General features: G+C 61.9%; 2 non-coding genes across 2 annotated transcripts; both read right to left on the reverse strand.

Annotated features, from left to right (window-relative positions):
* Nucleotides 1-2,544: 2,544 nt before the first annotated feature.
* LOC131870676 (5S ribosomal RNA) lies at nucleotides 2,545-2,663 on the reverse strand. The gene has a single exon (XR_009368980.1). It is a non-coding gene; the product is annotated as a 5S ribosomal RNA (ribosomal RNA).
* A 7,804-nt stretch (nucleotides 2,664-10,467) lies between these two features.
* LOC131870656 (5S ribosomal RNA) lies at nucleotides 10,468-10,586 on the reverse strand. Its single transcript, XR_009368961.1, has one exon. It is a non-coding gene; the product is annotated as a 5S ribosomal RNA (ribosomal RNA).
* Between the last annotated feature and the right edge of the window lie 3,607 nt (nucleotides 10,587-14,193).

Raw genomic sequence — 14,193 nt, forward strand, 5'->3', positions numbered from 1 at the left:
GTTTGCCCAGGGTGCGCTCCGAAGCGGGGTTACTGGAGCGCCCCCTCTTTTTTTGTCAGAGCGTTTGGTGGGGTTTCTCGCATTGGCTCTTCCCAGGCCCGGTTGTTGGGTGCGCTCCCACCCTGGCGCGCGCGAAGTTGGAAGTTGGGTTAATTGCCCGGGCGCGCACCTTCGCCAGGGTGGGCACCTTGGTGCGCACACCTTGGCTGGGCTGCGCACCAGGGCGGGCTCAAGATGGCACCAGCATTCCCTTTTTCTCACTATCTTTCAAAACGGAAATTTTAAAATCTCGTTTTTTTTTTGCCTTTTATGGAAATTAGTGAAGGCATCGCATCAAAGGTGCGCACCTCGCTGCCCACCTTGGTGTGCTCCGAGGTGCCCACCACGGTGCGCAACGCCGGTGCGAACCCGGGAGCGCCCCGATGTGTGCTCCAAGGTGCGGCGTGCACGAAGTCGGACCCCGGTTTGCCCCGGGTGCGCACCTCGCGTGCACCTTGGTGCGCACACCTTGGCTGGGTTGCGCGGCCTGGTGGGCACCATGGTGCGCACCAAGGAGCGCTCCGAAGTGTGCTCCAAGGTGCGGCGTGCACGAAGTCGGAGCCCGGTTTGCCCCGGGTACGCACCTCGCGTGCACCTTCGCCGGGGTGGGCACCTCGGCTGGGTTGCGCGCCCTGGTGCGCACCAAGGAGCGCTCCGAAGTGTGCTCCAAGGTGCGGCGTGCACGAAGTCGGAGCCCGGTTTGCCCCGGGTGCGCACCTTCGCCGCGGTGCGCACCATGGCGTGCACGAAGTCGGAGCCCGGTTTGCCCCGGGTGCGCACCTCGCGTGCACCTTCGGCGGGGTTGCGCGCCCTGGTGGGCACCATGGTGCGCACCAAGGAGCGCTCCGAAGTGTGCTCCAAGGTGCGGCGTGCACGAAGTCGGAGCCCGGTTTGCCCCGGGTGCGCACCTCGCGTGCACCTTCGGCGGGGTTGCGCGCCCTGGTGGGCACCATGGTGCGCACCAAGGAGCGCTCCGAAGTGTGCTCCAAGGTGCGGCGTGCACGAAGTCGGAGCCCGGTTTGCCCCGGGTGCGCACCTCGCGTGCACCTTCGCCGCGGTGGGCACCATGGCGTGCACGAAGTCGGAGCCCGGTTTGCCCCGGGTGCGCACCTCGCGTGCACCTTCGCCGGGGTGGGCACCTCGGCTGGGTTGCGCGCCCTGGTGCGCACCAAGGAGCGCTCCGAAGTGTGCTCCAAGGTGCGGCGTGCACGAAGTCGGAGCCCGGTTTGCCCCGGGTGCGCACCTCGCGTGCACCTTCGCCAGGGTGGGCACCTCGGTGCGCACACCTTCTCAATGTTTTCTTGCCTTTTCTGGAAATTGGTGAAGGCAGCGCATCAAAGGTGCGCACCTCGGTGTGCTCCGAGGTGCGAACCCGAGAGCGCTCCGAGGTGCCCACGAAGTCGAAAGTCGGGTTAATTGCATTGTTTTCCCCGGGTGCGCTCCGAGGTGCGCAACATCGGCGCGCACCAAGGAGGGCTCCGAAGTGTGCTCCAAGGTGCGCACGATGGCGTGCACCTCTGGTGCGCACGATTCGGAGCTCGGTTTGACCGGGGTGCGCACACCTTGGCTGGGTTGCGCACCTTTTGTGCGCTCCAAGGTGCGCACGAAGTCGGAGCTCGGTTTGCCCCGGGTGCGCACCTTCGCCAGGGTGCGCACCTTGATGCGCACGCCTTGGCTGGGCTGCGCACCTTGGTGGGCGCCATGGTGCGCACCTTTCGTGCGCTCCAAGGTGCGCACGAAGTCGGAGCTCGGTTTGCCCCGGGTGCGCACCTTGGTGGGCGCCATGGTGCACTCCGAGGTGCCCAAGATTGGTGCGCACCAAGGAGCGCTCCGAAGTGCGCTCCAAGGTGCGCGCGAAGTCGAAAGTTGGGTTAATTGTCCGGTTTGCCTCGGGTGCGCACCTTGCGTGCACCTTCGCCAGGGTGGGCGCCTTGGTGCGCACACCTTGGCTGGGCTGCGCACACCTTGGCACCCGCGTTTCCTTCATTTTAAATTTTTTTTTTTTACAATCTCTCAAGTGGGAAATTCTATAATCTCAACTTTTTTTGCCTTTTCAGGAAACTTTTGAATGGAGCGCATCATTGGTGCGCTCCGAAGTGTGCTCCAAAGCTCTCTCCAGCTGCGTGCACCTGCCCCGGCCGCGCACCCGGCCCCGCCCAGCTTCGCTCACCTGTCCCGGGCGTCTGGTGCGGAACCTTAGAGTAAGAAACATCACCGTGCACCTTGGCCAACGTGCGCGACTCGACCGAGCGCGCACTGGCCGAGGTGCACACCGATTTCACCTGGGTGCGCGCGCAGCACCTCGGGCGCACCGGGGTGCGCGCACAACGCCCGGGTTGCACCGTGGCCTGTGTGCTCGGGGCGCCTCGGGTGCGCGCTCGGTGTCGCCCCCGCGCGCGCGGTAGTGCGGGCAGCGCACCCCGGCCCGGCCCGGCCCCGACGAGAACGCAAACGGGCAAAAGGTTTATTCAAATAGCATTGCGACGCCCGGCGAAAAACTAAAAAAGGGTGCAACACCGGGACTTCCCGGGAGGTCACCCATCCCAGTACTACTCCGGCCCAAGCGCGCTTAACTGCGGAGTTCTGATGGGATCCGGTGCACTAACGCTGGTATGATTGCACCCGTTATGAGCTTGTCGCAGTGTGTACTTAGCAAACCGCGACCCACGTGCGAATCCACCCCGGCCACCCACCCCCGTCGAGGTGCACACCCTCCCTCGCGAAGTGCGCCCCGTTCGCCAAGTGTGAGCCCTGCCCGGGTGCGCGCACCTTGCTAGGGCGTCGGGTGTGCACCCGGCCCGGCCTACGTGCGTGCACCTGGAGGGGGCGTCGTGTGCGTGCAGTGTCCCGTCTGCAACGCGGTGCCCACACACCACCTCGGGCGCAACGACCTGCGCTCACATGTGGGCCGAGTGCACCTTGGTGCATGTTCGGGGCGCCTCGGGTGCACGCTCGATCTTGCCCCGGTGCACCAAGGCGCTCGGTTTGCCCCGGGTGCGCACTTGGTGCAAGGTGGGCACCCAAAATAGGGATCAAGCACCAAAACACAAGTTTCGGGATGCAAAATGGGACCCAAGGACCACAAATGCGTTCCAAGACCCATGATGGGTCCACGAGAACAAAAATGTGTTCCGAGACTTAATAAACAAATATTGGGTTTTAGGAGAAGAAACATGCTCTGATGCCCAAAACGAGAATCGACCCCGAAAAGGCCACAGGCCAAAAGTGGGATGCGAGACAAAAAAAAATGGGACCCGAGGACCAAAATTGGGTTCCCAGGTCGAAGACAGGGCAACCGGACAAGAAACGACCTCTAAGGCTCGAAATGAGTCCCGACGACTAAAACTTGACAAGAAGCACCCATCAGGCACCCAACTCGACACCCATGGGATGCCGACCCACCCGGGCTTCCACCTAGCACACCTTGGCACCCACCCACCCTCGCACCCAACCTCGCACCCAACTTAGCACCTTTGAACCCACATTGGCACTCACCCTGACCCTGGCACCTTGGAACCCACATTGGCACTCACCTTGACCCTGGCACCCACCTTTGCACTCACCTTGGGACCCACCCTGGCTCCCACCTCGGCACCCACCCAGACACCCACCTTGGTTCCTTGGCACCCACCTTGGATCCTTGGCACCCACCCCGACACCCACCTTGGCACGCAACTTGGCTACTTGCCACCCACCTTGGCTCCTTGACGCCCACCCCGACAACCACCCCGTGACCTACCCTGGCTAGGGTTGGTGCACACCCACCCTGGTGCCCACCTTGGCACCCACCCTATGACCCACCTTGGCACGCACCTTAGTACCCACCCCGTTACCCACCCTAGGACCCACCCCGTGACCCACCTTGGCCAGGGTGGGTGCCTTGGTGCGCACAACTTGCCTGGGCTGCACACCAGGGCGGGCTCAAGATGGCACCCGCGTTCCGTTTTTTTCACTATCTTTCAAAACGGAAATTTTAAAATCTCATTTTTTTCTTTTTTTTGCCTTTTCTGGAAATTAGTGAAGGCAGCGCATCAAAGGTGCGCAATGCTGGTGCGAACCCGGGAGCGCTCCGATGTGTGCTCCAAGGTGCGGCGTGCACGAAGTTCGAGCCCGGTTTGCCCCGGGTGCGCACCTCGCGTGCACCTTCGCCGGGGTGAGCACCTTGGCTGGGTTGCGCGCCCTGGTGCGTACCAAGGAGCGCTCTGAAGTGTGCTCCAAGGTGCGGCGTGCACGAAGTCGGAGCCCGGTTTGCCCCGGGTGTGCACCTCGGGTGCGCACCTCGCGTGCACCTTCGCTGCGGTGGGCACCTTGGCTGGGTTGCGCGCCTTGGTGGGCACCATGCAGTGCACGAAGTCGGAGCCCGGTTTGCCCCGGGCGCGCACCTCCGCCAGGGTGGGCACCTTGGTGCGCACAACTTGCCTGGGCTGCGCACCAGGAAGGGCTCAAGATGGCACCCGCGTTCCGTTTTTTTCACTATCTTTCAGAACGGAAATTTTAAAATATCGTTTTTTTTTGCCTTTTCTGGAAATTAGTGAAGGCAGCGCATCAAAGGTGCGCAACGCTGGTGCGAACCTGGGAGCGCTCCGATGTGTGCTCCAAGGTGCGGCGTGCACGAAGTCGGAGCCCGGTTTGCCCCGGGTGCGCCCTGGTGGGCACCATGGTGCGCACCAAGGAGCGCTCCGAAGTGTGCTCCAAGGTGCGGCCTGCACGAAGTCGGAGCCCGGTTTGCCCCGGGTGTGCACCTCGGGTGGGCACCTTGGTGCGCATGCCTTGCCTGGGCTGCGCACCAGGGCGGGCTCAAGATGGCACCCGCGTTCCTTTTTTTTCACTATCTTTCAAAACGGAAATTTTAAAATCTCATTTTTTTTTGCCTTTTTCTGGAAATTAGTGAAGGCAGCGCATCAAAGGTGCGCACCTCGCTGCCCACCACGGTGCGCAACGCCGGTGGGCACCCGGGAGTGCTTCGAAGTGTGCTCCAAGGTGCTGCGTGCACGTTGTCGGAGCCCGGTTTGCCCCGGGTGCGCACCTCGCGTGCACCTTCGTCGGGGTGGGCACCTTGGCTTGGTTTGCCCCGGCTGCGCTCCGAAGCGGGGTTATTGGAGCGCCGCCTCTTTTTTTGTCGGAGCGTTTGGTGGGGTTTCTCGCATTGGCTCTTCCGAGGCCCGGTTGCCACCCTGGCGCGCACGAAGTCGGAAGTAGGGTTAATTGCCCGGGTGCGCACCTTTGCCAGGGTGGCACCTTACCTGGGCTGCGCACCAGGGCGGGCTCAAGATGGCACGCGCGTTCCGTTTTTTTCACTATCTTTCAAAACGGAAATTTTAAAATCTCCTTTTTTTTTTGCCTTTTCTGGAAATTAGTGAAGGCAGCGCATCAAAGGTGCGCACCTCGCTGCCCACCTTGGTGTGCTCTGAGGTGCGCACCCGGGAGCGCTACGAAGTGTGCTCCAAGGTGCGGCGTGCACGTTGTCGGAGCCCGGTTTGCCCCGGGTGCGCACCTCGCCTGCACCTTGGCCGGGGTGGGCACCTTGGCTGGGTTTGCCCAGGGTGCGCTCCGAAGCGGGGTTACTGGAGCGCCCCCTCTTTTTTTGTCAGAGAGTTTGGTGGGGTTTCTCGCATTGGCTCTTCCCAGGCCCGGTTGTTGGGTGCGCTCCCACCCTGGCGCGCGCGAAGTTGGAAGTTGGGTTAATTGCCCGGGCGCGCACCTTCGCCAGGGTGGGCACCTTGGTGCGCAAACCTTGGCTGGGCTGCGCACCAGGGCGGGCTCAAGATGGCACCAGCATTCCCTTTTTCTCACTATCTTTCAAAACGGAAATTTTAAAATCTCGTTTTTTTTTTGCCTTTTATGGAAATTAGTGAAGGCATCGCATCAAAGGTGCGCACCTCGCTGCCCACCTTGGTGTGCTCCGAGGTGCCCACCACGGTGCGCAACGCCGGTGCGAACCCGGGAGCGCCCCGATGTGTGCTCCAAGGTGCGGCGTGCACGAAGTCGGACCCCGGTTTGCCCCGGGTGCGCACCTCGCGTGCACCTTGGTGCGCACACCTTGGCTGGGTTGCGCGGCCTGGTGGGCACCATGGTGCGCACCAAGGAGCGCTCCGAAGTGTGCTCCAAGGTGCGGCGTGCACGAAGTCGGAGCCCGGTTTGCCCCGGGTGCGCACCTTCGCCGCGGTGGGCACCATGGCGTGCACGAAGTCGGAGCCCGGTTTGCCCCGGGTGCGCACCTCGCGTGCACCTTCGCCGGGGTGGGCACCTCGGCTGGGTTGCGCGCCCTGGTGCGCACCAAGGAGCGCTCTGAAGTGTGCTCCAAGGTGCGGCGTGCACGAAGTCGGAGCCCGGTTTGCCCCGGGTGTGCACCTCGCGTGCACCTTCGCTGCGGTGGGCACCTTGGCTGGGTTGCGCGCCTTGGTGGGCACCATGCAGTGCACGAAGTCGGAGCCCGGTTTGCCCCGGGCGCGCACCTCCGCCAGGGTGGGCACCTTGGTGCGCACAACTTGCCTGGGCTGCGCACCAGGAAGGGCTCAAGATGGCACCCGCGTTCCGTTTTTTTCACTATCTTTCAGAACGGAAATTTTAAAATATCGTTTTTTTTTGCCTTTTCTGGAAATTAGTGAAGGCAGCGCATCAAAGGTGCGCAACGCTGGTGCGAACCTGGGAGCGCTCCGATGTGTGCTCCAAGGTGCGGCGTGCACGAAGTCGGACCCCGGTTTGCCCCGGGTGCGCACCTCGCGTGCACCTTGGTGCGCACACCTTGGCTGGGTTGCGCGCCCTGGTGGGCACCATGGTGCGCACCAAGGAGCGCTCCGAAGTGTGCTCCAAGGTGCGGCGTGCACGAAGTCGGAGCCCGGTTTGCCCCGGGTGCGCACCTCGCGTGCACCTTCGCCGCGGTGGGCACCATGGCGTGCACGAAGTCGGAGCCCGGTTTGCCCCGGGTGCGCACCTCGCGTGCACCTTCGCCGGGGTGGGCACCTTGGTGTGCAGACCTTGGCTGGGTTGCGCGCCCTGGTGGGCACCATGGTGCGCACCAAGGAGCGCTCCGAAGTGTGCTCCAAGGTGCGGCCTGCACGAAGTCGGAGCCCGGTTTGCCCCGCGTGTGCACCTCGGGTGGGCACCTTGGTGCGCATGCCTTGCCTGGGCTGCGCACCAGGGCGGGCTCAAGATGGCACCCGCGTTCCTTTTTTTTCACTATCTTTCAAAACGGAAATTTTAAAATCTCATTTTTGTTTGCCTTTTTCTGGAAATTAGTGAAGGCAGCGCATCAAAGGTGCGCACCTCGCTGCCCACCACGGTGCGCAACGCCGGTGGGCACCCGGGAGTGCTTCGAAGTGTGCTCCAAGGTGCTGCGTGCACGTTGTCGGAGCCCGGTTTGCCCCGGGTGCGCACCTCGCGTGCACCTTCGTCGGGGTGGGCACCTTGGCTGGGTTTGCCCCGGCTGCGCTCCGAAGCGGGGTTATTGGAGCGCCGCCTCTTTTTTTGTCGGAGCGTTTGGTGGGGTTTCTCGCATTGGCTCTTCCGAGGCCCGGTTGCCACCCTGGCGCGCACGAAGTCGGAAGTAGGGTTAATTGCCCGGGTGCGCACCTTTGCCAGGGTGGGCACCTTACCTGGGCTGCGCACCAGGGCGGGCTCAAGATGGCACGCGCGTTCCGTTTTTTTCACTATCTTTCAAAACGGAAATTTTAAAATCTCCTTTTTTTTTTGCCTTTTCTGGAAATTAGTGAAGGCAGCGCATCAAAGGTGCGCACCTCGCTGCCCACCTTGGTGTGCTCTGAGGTGCGCACCCGGGAGCGCTACGAAGTGTGCTCCAAGGTGCGGCGTGCACGTTGTCGGAGCCCGGTTTGCCCCGGGTGCGCACCTCGCCTGCACCTTGGCCGGGGTGGGCACCTTGGCTGGGTTTGCCCAGGGTGCGCTCCGAAGCGGGGTTACTGGAGCGCCCCCTCTTTTTTTGTCAGAGCGTTTGGTGGGGTTTCTCGCATTGGCTCTTCCCAGGCCCGGTTGTTGGGTGCGCTCCCACCCTGGCGCGCGCGAAGTTGGAAGTTGGGTTAATTGCCCGGGCGCGCACCTTCGCCAGGGTGGGCACCTTGGTGCGCACACCTTGGCTGGGCTGCGCACCAGGGCGGGCTCAAGATGGCACCAGCATTCCCTTTTTCTCACTATCTTTCAAAACGGAAATTTTAAAATCTCGTTTTTTTTTTGCCTTTTATGGAAATTAGTGAAGGCATCGCATCAAAGGTGCGCACCTCGCTGCCCACCTTGGTGTGCTCCGAGGTGCCCACCACGGTGCGCAACGCCGGTGCGAACCCGGGAGCGCCCCGATGTGTGCTCCAAGGTGCGGCGTGCACGAAGTCGGACCCCGGTTTGCCCCGGGTGCGCACCTCGCGTGCACCTTGGTGCGCACACCTTGGCTGGGTTGCGCGGCCTGGTGGGCACCATGGTGCGCACCAAGGAGCGCTCCGAAGTGTGCTCCAAGGTGCGGCGTGCACGAAGTCGGAGCCCGGTTTGCCCCGGGTACGCACCTCGCGTGCACCTTCGCCGGGGTGGGCACCTCGGCTGGGTTGCGCGCCCTGGTGCGCACCAAGGAGCGCTCCGAAGTGTGCTCCAAGGTGCGGCGTGCACGAAGTCGGAGCCCGGTTTGCCCCGGGTGCGCACCTTCGCCGCGGTGCGCACCATGGCGTGCACGAAGTCGGAGCCCGGTTTGCCCCGGGTGCGCACCTCGCGTGCACCTTCGGCGGGGTTGCGCGCCCTGGTGGGCACCATGGTGCGCACCAAGGAGCGCTCCGAAGTGTGCTCCAAGGTGCGGCGTGCACGAAGTCGGAGCCCGGTTTGCCCCGGGTGCGCACCTCGCGTGCACCTTCGGCGGGGTTGCGCGCCCTGGTGGGCACCATGGTGCGCACCAAGGAGCGCTCCGAAGTGTGCTCCAAGGTGCGGCGTGCACGAAGTCGGAGCCCGGTTTGCCCCGGGTGCGCACCTCGCGTGCACCTTCGCCGCGGTGGGCACCATGGCGTGCACGAAGTCGGAGCCCGGTTTGCCCCGGGTGCGCACCTCGCGTGCACCTTCGCCGGGGTGGGCACCTCGGCTGGGTTGCGCGCCCTGGTGCGCACCAAGGAGCGCTCCGAAGTGTGCTCCAAGGTGCGGCGTGCACGAAGTCGGAGCCCGGTTTGCCCCGGGTGCGCACCTCGCGTGCACCTTCGCCAGGGTGGGCACCTCGGTGCGCACACCTTCTCAATGTTTTCTTGCCTTTTCTGGAAATTGGTGAAGGCAGCGCATCAAAGGTGCGCACCTCGGTGTGCTCCGAGGTGCGAACCCGAGAGCGCTCCGAGGTGCCCACGAAGTCGAAAGTCGGGTTAATTGCATTGCTTTCCCCGGGTGCGCTCCGAGGTGCGCAACATCGGCGCGCACCAAGGAGGGCTCCGAAGTGTGCTCCAAGGTGCGCACGATGGCGTGCACCTCTGGTGCGCACGATTCGGAGCTCGGTTTGACCGGGGTGCGCACACCTTGGCTGGGTTGCGCACCTTTTGTGCGCTCCAAGGTGCGCACGAAGTCGGAGCTCGGTTTGCCCCGGGTGCGCACCTTCGCCAGGGTGCGCACCTTGATGCGCACGGCTTGGCTGGGCTGCGCACCTTGGTGGGCGCCATGGTGCGCACCTTTCGTGCGCTCCAAGGTGCGCACGAAGTCGGAGCTCGGTTTGCCCCGGGTGCGCACCTTGGTGGGCGCCATGGTGCACTCCGAGGTGCCCAAGATTGGTGCGCACCAAGGAGCGCTCCGAAGTGCGCTCCAAGGTGCGCGCGAAGTCGAAAGTTGGGTTAATTGTCCGGTTTGCCTCGGGTGCGCACCTTGCGTGCACCTTCGCCAGGGTGGGCGCCTTGGTGCGCACACCTTGGCTGGGCTGCGCACACCTTGGCACCCGCGTTTCCTTCATTTTAAATTTTTTTTTTTTACAATCTCTCAAGTGGGAAATTCTATAATCTCAACTTTTTTTGCCTTTTCAGGAAACTTTTGAATGGAGCGCATCATTGGTGCGCTCCGAAGTGTGCTCCAAAGCTCTCTCCAGCTGCGTGCACCTGCCCCGGCCGCGCACCCGGCCCCGCCCAGCTTCGCTCACCTGTCCCGGGCGTCTGGTGCGGAACCTTAGAGTAAGAAACATCACCGTGCACCTTGGCCAACGTGCGCGACTCGACCGAGCGCGCACTGGCCGAGGTGCACACCGATTTCACCTGGGTGCGCGCGCAGCACCTCGGGCGCACCGGGGTGCGCGCACAACGCCCGGGTTGCACCGTGGCCTGTGTGCTCGGGGCGCCTCGGGTGCGCGCTCGGTGTCGCCCCCGCGCGCGCGGTAGTGCGGGCAGCGCACCCCGGCCCGGCCCGGCCCCGACGAGAACGCAAACGGGCAAAAGGTTTATTCAAATAGCATTGCGACGCCCGGCGAAAAACTAAAAAAGGGTGCAACACCGGGACTTCCCGGGAGGTCACCCATCCCAGTACTACTCCGGCCCAAGCGCGCTTAACTGCGGAGTTCTGATGGGATCCGGTGCACTAATGTTGGTATGATCGCACCCGTTATGAGCTTGTCGCAGTGTGTACTTAGCAAACCGCGACCCACGTGCGAATCCACCCCGGCCACCCACCCCCGTCGAGGTGCACACCCTCCCTCGCGAAGTGCGCCCCGTTCGCCAAGTGTGAGCCCTGCCCGGGTGCGCGCACCTTGCTAGGGCGTCGGGTGTGCACCCGGCCCGGCCTACGTGCGTGCACCTGGAGGGGGCGTCGTGTGCGTGCAGTGTCCCGTCTGCAACGCGGTGCCCACACACCACCTCGGGCGCAACGACCTGCGCTCACATGTGGGCCGAGTGCACCTTGGTGCATGTTCGGGGCGCCTCGGGTGCACGCTCGATCTTGCCCCGGTGCACCAAGGCGCTCGGTTTGCCCCGGGTGCGCACTTGGTGCAAGGTGGGCACCCAAAATAGGGATCAAGCACCAAAACACAAGTTTCGGGATGCAAAATGGGACCCAAGGACCACAAATGCGTTCCAAGACCCATGATGGGTCCACGAGAACAAAAATGTGTTCTGAGACTTAATAAACAAATATTGGGTTTTAGGAGAAGAAACATGCTCTGATGCCCAAAACGAGAATCGACCCCGAAAAGGCCACAGGCCAAAAGTGGGATGCGAGACAAAAAAAAATGGGACCCGAGGACCAAAATTGGGTTCCCAGGTCGAAGACAGGGCAACCGGACAAGAAACGACCTCTAAGGCTCGAAATGAGTCCCGACGACTAAAACTTGACAAGAAGCACCCATCAGGCACCCAACTCGACACCCATGGGATGCCGACCCACCCGGGCTTCCACCTAGCACACCTTGGCACCCACCCACCCTCGCACCCAACCTCGCACCCAACTTAGCACCTTTGAACCCACATTGGCACTCACCCTGACCCTGGCACCTTGGAACCCACATTGGCACTCACCTTGACCCTGGCACCCACCTTTGCACTCACCTTGGGACCCACCCTGGCTCCCACCTCGGCACCCACCCAGACACCCACCTTGGTTCCTTGGCACCCACCTTGGATCCTTGGCACCCACCCCGACACCCACCTTGGCACGCAACTTGGCTACTTGCCACCCACCTTGGCTCCTTGACGCCCACCCCGACAACCACCCCGTGACCTACCCTGGCTAGGGTTGGTGCACACCCACCCTGGTGCCCACCTTGGCACCCACCCTATGACCCACCTTGGCACGCACCTTAGTACCCACCCCGTTACCCACCCTAGGACCCACCCCGTGACCCACCTTGGCCAGGGTGGGTGCACCCACCCTGGTGCCCACCTTGGCACCCACCCATCCTAGCACCCAGCCTGTGACCGGGCTTGGAACCCAACCTTGCACCCGCACCCGTCTTGGCCAGTGTGGGTGCGCACCCATCCTGGCACCCACGTTGTGACACACCCTTTAACCCACGCACCCTAGCACCCACGTTGGCACCCACCTTGGAACCCAACCTAGCAACTTGGCACCCACCCCGTGACCCACCTTGGCATCCACCATAGCAGTCGCCGACTTGGCACCCACCTCGGCACCCACCTTGACACTTGTGGACCCACCTTGCCACTCACCCTAGCATCGACCCATCCTAGCACCCACCCTGGCACCTTTGCACCCTAGCACTCACCCATCCTAGCACCTAACCTGTGACCCACCTTGACACTCACCCTCGCACCCACCTTGGAACCCAACCTAGCACCCACCCACCCTGACACCAACCCTAGCACCTACCCACCCTTGCACCCACCCTGTGACCCATCTTGGCACCCACCCATCCTACCACTCAACCTATCACCCACCTTCTCACCCACCTTGGCATCCACCTTAGCACCCACCCACACTGGCACCTTGGCACCCACCTCGGGCAAGGTGGGTGCACACCCACCCTGGCACCCAATTTAGAACCCACCGAGCATGTTACCCACCTTGGCACCCACATTGCAGCCCACCCTAGTACCCACCCTATGACCCACATTGGCATCCACACCCTAGCACCCAGGCACCTCGACACCCGCCTTGACACCCACCCTAGCACTGAACCTGTGACCCACCTTGGAACTCACCCTAGAACCCACCCACCCTGTGAACCACCTTGGCATCCACCTTAGCACCCACCCACCTTGGCACCCACTCTAGCACTCACCCATCCTAACACCCAACTTGTTACCCACCTTGGCACCCGCCCTCGCATCCACCTTGAAACCCACCCTAGCACCCACCCACGCAGGAGCCCACCTTGGCACCCAACCTAACACCCACGCATCCTGGCACCCAACTTGTGACCCACCTTGGAACCCACCCTAGTACCCACCTTTGAACCCACTATATCACCAACCCACCTTGGCACCCACCCTATGACCCTCTTTGGAATCCACCCTAGCACGCACCCACCCTGGCACCCACCATGGAGCGCACCCTAGCACCCACCCACCTCGGCACGCACCTCAACACCCACCTTGGTGTGCGCACTGCGCCAACCTCTCAAAGACCCTATGTGGTGCGCTCCAAAGTGTACACCTTTGGTGCGCTCCAAGGTGCGCACCTTTGGTGCACACCGAGGTGCACACCAAAGTGTGCACCGAGGTGAGCACCAAAGTGCACTCCAGGGTGCACACCAAGGCGTGCACCTTTGGTGCGGTCAATGCAAACGAATTCGGAAGTTGGGGTCGATGTCCTAATCGCTGCTGCAGACTACACGTATGAGAATCGGACAAATAGCTTTATATAGGGGAGGTGTTGCGTTTGATGGGTCGACTCCCCTGGTTGTGTGCACTGCACCAACTTCAAAGACCCTGTCTTGTTTAAGAAGTCAAAAGTTGGGGTGGATGTCCTAATCATTGCTGCAGTCTACGCATGTATGAGAATCAGACAAATAGCTTATATAGGGGAGGTGTTGCATTCGGTGGGTTGACTCCCCTGGTTGTGCGCACTGCGCCAACCTCAAAGACCCCGCATAGCAGAAGAAGTCGGAAGTCGGATTTTGGTGAGCACCAAGGCGTGCACCTTTGGTGCGGTCAACGCAGACGAATTCAGAAGTTGGGGTGGATGTCCTAATCGTTGTTGCAGGCTACACATGTATGAGAATCAGACAAATAGCTTATATAGGGGAGGTGTTGGGTTTGATGGGTCAACTCCCTTGGTTGTGCGCATTACGCCAACCTCAAAGACCTTGTTTTCGTTAAGAAGTCAAAAGTTGGGGTCAATGTCCTAATGGCTCCTGCAGGCTACACATGTATGAGAATCGGACAAATAGCTTATATAGGGGAGGTGTTGGGTTTGATGGGTCGACTCCCCTGGTTGTGCGCATTACGTCAACCTCAAAGACCTTGTTTTCGTTAAGAAGTCAAAAGTTGGGGTCGATGTCCTAATTGCTCCTGTAGACTACACATGTATGAGAATCAGACAAATAGCTTATATAGGGGAGGTGTTGGGTTTGATGGGTTGACTCCCCTAGTTGTTCGCATTACACCAACCTCAAAGACCTTGTTTTCGTTTAGAAGCCGAAAGTTGGGGTCGATGTCCTAATTGCTCCTGCAGGCTACGCATGTATGAGAATCAGACAAATAGCTTATATAGGGGAGGTGTTGGGTTTGATGGGTCGACTCCCCTGGTTGTGCG

Source organism: Cryptomeria japonica, unplaced genomic scaffold (assembly GCF_030272615.1).
Source record: "Cryptomeria japonica unplaced genomic scaffold, Sugi_1.0 HiC_scaffold_341, whole genome shotgun sequence".
Taxonomy (NCBI): Eukaryota; Viridiplantae; Streptophyta; class Pinopsida; order Cupressales; family Cupressaceae; genus Cryptomeria; species Cryptomeria japonica.